The following is a 6,151-nucleotide window of genomic DNA, read 5'->3' on the forward strand; positions in this document are numbered from 1 at the left end:
GAGCTTGTCTTCGAAGGCCTAATTTCATGTCGAGACCAAGAGAGGCATGACAATTTTTTTAACCCACACATCACCCACTTCATCTCTACCATATTAACCTCACGACCATCTTCGAGGGGGCTGAGGAGCCGGACGACCTCAACGTGGAGATGGGCAGCTCAGCCGATAGTCACCCGCCATCCATAGTGCCTCTCGTCCGTGGTAGGCGATCTAGGTCCAGACCTGCTACATGGTGGGCATGCCGGATCCTAGCCAGGAGGAAAGAGGTGAGGCGGAGGAAATCAATGATGGTGACATGTTGAAGCAAATGACGAGTCGATCCTGGACAATATGGCACAACAGGCGGTCCGGGTGAAAGTCACGGCGACCCTCCATAAGGTTACCAAGGAAAACAAATGCTTGGGGAGGAGGGCAGCCGAGCTGCAGAAGTCCGAGAGGCTATATTGGTACTGCTAGCAAAGTCGAACGACCATGCCGACATCAGATACGACCACCCTAGCTCTCCAATGCAGAAAGATGAATCAAACATTCAAGATGGCGCAGATCGAAGACCAAAGTCTTATCACACGATGACAAAAAATATGCGGGCAACAGTAGGGATCTCATTAAGGGAAGGCTCCCCGACGAGCATCCGTATAAGTACATGGAGTATCTCAAGATAGCAGTAGTCATGCAACATAATTATGACCTACCCAAGAGTCACGCTAGGACATTCATTGAGCTGGTTAGCGCGTCCTCCGAGCGAAGCCACATGTCAGGCAACCACGATTAGCAGCCATGCAGGCCAAGCACCTACGATGCGGCTCCCCGCCTGTATATCATCCGCGCAACTATAACAACCAGCCTCAAGTGAATCACGGGACAGATCCTACGGATCAACACACCACATGGCCCACCCCAAAGAGAAACCGAGAAGCATCATGCACATCAGCTGCATCAGAATTCTTGACGTCCTAATTGACCAGCTTTTGATGAGCATGATCCCGTGACCGGATTGGACGATGCGCATCACACAATCGATGTCATCGGCACATCAGCCTTTGGCCCCAGAATGATACATCCGACATGCTTCATCGACGAGATGTCTAGTGTACGTTTCCTCCCGATTTCAGGATAAACATAATAGACAAGTACGACAGAAGCCAGGACCCCAACATATGGGTGACAGATTGTTGGAAATATGCCCTAGTGGCAATAATATTATATCATTATATTTTCATGTTTATAATTAAGAGTTTATGTTTTTTGTTATAACTGCTATGATCCTAGAATATGTGATGCAACGAAAAACTCATATGCACGTGTGGAATAATAAACAGTAAAATATGATTCCTAGTATCGCCTCTAAGACTAGCTCAAGTGTTGCTGGTGATCATGTTTTCTGGATCTTAAGATATCATTAAGTGTAACGATAGTCTAAAAACAATTTTGAGAATATGACATTGAAAGAACGATCATATTGAATTGACTCAAACTTGTTTGTTATACTTTGAGATGCAATCGTCACAAGTCAATTGTTATAACAAGGAGAGTTAACATGTGATTTAATTCCTTGGAACATGAGAGTATCGTAGTCACTTCTTACCGTATGGTGGACTTTGGGGTTGCTCAAACTTCATTTGTAACACGATGATCATAACGACAACCTACAGGTTCATCAGAATGTTTGACAAGGGACTAGATAGCTCAAGAGTGAGATTTGCTCCTTCGAAGATGGAGAGATTTTCTTAGAGCCCTCCCGGTGTGACGACATCCATGGCCAAACACAGGAGACTAGGTCACGGGGATGTCAGAACATGTCAATGAGAAAGAAGAACAAAACCTGTAACATGGAGACCGGTATAGTGAGCATGAGAATGACTCAAGAGGATATCAATACATCTCACCTAGGGTTTTATAAAGTATCGCGAACCAAAGGGAATAGAACATGATAACCAAAGGTTCACTCTAATGACACTCGTGTACTCATAGGGATCGATATGGACGCCCACAGTTCCGCTATTCGTCATTGAACGAAAGGGGTTTTGTTCATGTCTACGTTTTACCAAACCTACAGGGTCACAAGCTTAAGGTAATCACTATCTGCTGAGCGTTAGTAGGACATGAGTAATTAGGAAATATTTATGAAATAGTTTCATCAATATTCGAAATAGTTTTGAGAGGAACCGGAAGCATTTCGAGGTCACCAAAAGGGTTTCGGGTTTACCGGGTAATACATATAAATTATATATAGGTGGAAAGAGTTTCCGGTGATGTTAAATTAATACTAAAATGCTCTAAATATGATAAGGAGGCTTTTATATTTATTTAAATATCAACAGGTCCTTCAAAGACCAAGTGGCGGAAAGCTATTTGGGCCACTTGGGCCCGAATAGAGGTGGCACCCCTTCCCCCTTGTGGAAGGAAGGGGAAGCCGAATTGGAGGGGGTCTTCCCCTCCTCTTGGCCGGCCAGGGGGGGGACTTTTCCCCCTCGTGTGGCGCCCCCTCCACCTCCTCCAACCTATGTATACTAGAGGTTTTGGCATTTTTGAGCACACAAGTTTTGGAGCCTCCTCTAGTTCACTAGTTCTAGTTCTACTTGATCCTAGTTAATCTAATTAGAGGGGCAGCAGGAGTCCTCCCCCTACCCCAGTTCAGCCTCCTTCCATAGGCAAAGGGGGCGCCTCCCCACTTGGGCCTTGGTGGCCCAAGTTGCCTTCCTCCACTTGGCTTTTTAGGCCCGTTGATAGACTCTTTTATATATAGGAAACGATTAAAAATGTCCAGCTAATTTCTAGAAAGAAATCAGCTACACCATGCGTGCGCCATGTGTCCTTGGCCCATGCACTGAATCCACTAATCAGCTACCTTATCCAGATTCACCGAGAGACACTCATTTGTTTCGTACGTGAGCGAGTGAGATGCCCTTTTTCCATCGTCTTCCACATGCGTCTCTTTCTCCCACCACTTAACCAGTGGCCTCGTCGAAGTAACGGATGGTAGCGTGATATGTCCATTTTGCATCATGTTTTTCTATTGTTGTTTATTATGTTTTGGGTCATTATTTCACTTTATGATACTATTCTGATGCCCTTTCTCTCTTATTTTGCAAGTTTCACATGAAGAGGGAGATTGCTGGCAGATGGAATTCTGGACTGAAAAGGGCTACATCAAAGATAGCTATTCTGCACAACTCCAAATGACTTGAAAATTTATGGAGAATTATTTTGGAATACATAAAAAATATTGGCGGAAGAAATACCAGGAGGGGGCCACCAGGGAGCGACAAGCTCACGGAGCACGCTCTACCCCCCTAGGCACGCCCTATGAGCTTGTGGGCCCCCTAGCAGGCCTCTGGTGCCCATATTCTACTATACGAAGCCATTTGCCCTAGAAGAAATAAAGAGAAGACATTCGGGATGAAGAGTCGCTGTCTCGAAGCGGAACCTGGGCAGGAGCACTTTTGCTCTCCGACAGAGTGATTCCGCGGGGGAACCTTTCCTCTGGAAGGGGGAAATCCAATCCATCGACATCGCCAACGATCCTCTGATCATGAGAGGACCAATCTTCATCAACATATTCACAAACACCATCTCATCTCAAACTCTAGTTCATCTCTTGTATTCAATCTTTGTCCCAAAACCTCAGATTGGTACCTACGGGTTGCGAGTAGTATTGATTACATCTTGTAGTTGATGCTAGTTGGTTTATTTGGTGGAAGATTAAATGTTCAGATCTTCAATAATATTCAATACCCCTCTGATCTTGAACATGAATATGATTTGTGAGTAGTTACTTTTATTCTTGAGGACATGGAAGAAGTCTTGTTATAGGTAATCATGTGATGTTGGTATTCGTTTGATATTTTGATGACATGTATGTTGTTGCTTCCTTTAGTGGTGTCATGTGGACGTCGACTACATGATATTTCACCATATTTTGGACTAAGTGAAGGCATTGTGGAGTAAAAAGTAGATGATGAGTTGTTAGAGTGATAGAAGCTTAAACCCTACTTTAAAGTTTATTTCGTAAGGCAGATCTAGATTCATATGTTTCATGCTATGGTTAGATTTATCTTAATTCGTCTTTCGTAGTTGTCGATGCTTGCGAGAGGGGGTATCATAAGTTTTGGAGCCTCCTCTAGTTTTCTAGTTCTAGTTCAACTCGATCCTAGTTGATCTAATTAGAGGGGAGCAGAGTCCTCCCCCTACCTCAGTTCGGCCTCCTTCATAGGCAAAGGGGGCGCCTCCCCACTTGGGCCTTGGTGGCCCAAGTTGCCTTCCTCCACTTGGCCTTTTTAGGATCATTGATATTTAAATTAATATAAGCCATCTAATTATTATTAGACTCTTTTATAAATGGGAAACATCTAAAAATGTCCGGCTAATTTCTAGAAAGAAATCAGCTGCGCTACGTGTCCTTGGCCGATGCACCGAATCCACTAATTAGCTAACTTATCCAGATTCACCGAGAGCCATTCGTGTGTTCCGTACCTGAGCGACCGAGATGCCCTTTTTTCACCATCTTCCACCTCCTTCTCTTTCTCCCACCACTTCACCATTGGCCTCGTCAGAGTAACGGGTGGCGGCGTGATACGTCCATTTTGCATCATGTTTTCCTACTATTATTTATTATGTTTGGGTCATTATTTCACTTTATTATACTATTCTTATGCCTTTTCTCTCCTATTTTGCAAGTTTCATATGAAGAGGGAGATTGCTGGCAACTGGAACTCTGGACCGAAAGGGCTAAAATAGAGATAGCTATTCTGCACAACTCCAAATGACCTGAAAGTTAACGGAGAATTATTTTGGAATACATAAAAAATATTGGCGGAAGAAATACCAGGAGGGGGCCACCAGGGAGCGCGCCCTACCCCCCTAGGCGTGCACTATGAGCTTGTGGGCCCTGTGGTGCCCATCTTCTGCTATGCGAAGCGATTTGCCCTAGAAAAAAAATTGAAGACTTTCAGGATGAAGCGCCGCCGTCTCGAGGCGGAACCCGCACAGGAGCATTTTTGCTCTCCGGTAGAGTGATTCCGCCAGGGAAACTTCCCTTCGGAAGGGTGAAACCAAAGCCATCGACATCACCAACAATCCTCTCATCATGGGAGGACCAATCTTCATCAACATCTTCACTAGCACCATCTCATCTCAGACCCTAGTTCAGCTCTTGTATTAAATCTTTGTCCCAAAACCTCAGATTGGTACGTGTGGGTTGCTAGTAGTATTGAATACATCTTATAATTGATGCTAGTAAGTTTATTTGGTGGACGGTTAAATGTTCACCTCAGATTGGTACGTGTGGGTTGCTAGTAGTATTGAATACATCTTATAATTGATGCTACTAAGTTTATTTGGTGGACGATTAAATGTTCAGATCTTCAAGCATATTCAATTCCCCTCTGATCTTGAACATGAATATGATTTGTGAGAAGTTACTTTTTTCCTTGAGGACATGGGAGAAGTCATGTTATATGTAATCATGTGATGTTGGTTTTCATTCGATATTTTTATGATATGTATGTTGTTGCTTCCTTTAGTGGTGTCATATGAACGTCGACTAGATGACACTTCACCATACTTGGGCCTAAGGGAAGGCATTGTGGAGTAATATGTATATGATGGGTTGCTAGAGTGACAAAAGCTTAAACCCTAGTTTATGTGTTATTCTGTAAGGGGCTGATTTGGATCCATATGTTTCATGCTATGTTAGATTTATCCCAATTCTTCTTTCGTAGTTGAGGATGCTTGCGAGAGGGGGTAATCATAAGTGGGATGCTTGTTCAAGTAAGAAAAACAACCAAGCACCGGTCCACCCACATAAAAAATTATCAAAGTAGCGAAGGCAAATAAACTAAACATGATGAACATGACTAGACGACAATTCCCAATTTGTCCTCAAGAGCACTTTGCTTTATATAAGAGAACTTTCCTGCTTGTCCTTTGTTATAAAAAGGATTTGGCCACCTTTCTGCACCTTTGCTACTATAGTTACTTGTTACGAATTCTCTTGCTGCAAAACTATCTATCACTGTTACTTACAGCACTTGCGGAGAATACCTTGCTGAAAACCGCTTATCATTTCCTTTTGCTCCCCGTTGGGTTTGACACTCTTACTTATCAAAAGGACTACGATTGGTCCCCTATACTTGTGGGTCATCTGAAGGAA

This window comes from Triticum aestivum, chromosome 3B (assembly GCF_018294505.1).
Source record: "Triticum aestivum cultivar Chinese Spring chromosome 3B, IWGSC CS RefSeq v2.1, whole genome shotgun sequence".
Taxonomy (NCBI): Eukaryota; Viridiplantae; Streptophyta; class Magnoliopsida; order Poales; family Poaceae; genus Triticum; species Triticum aestivum.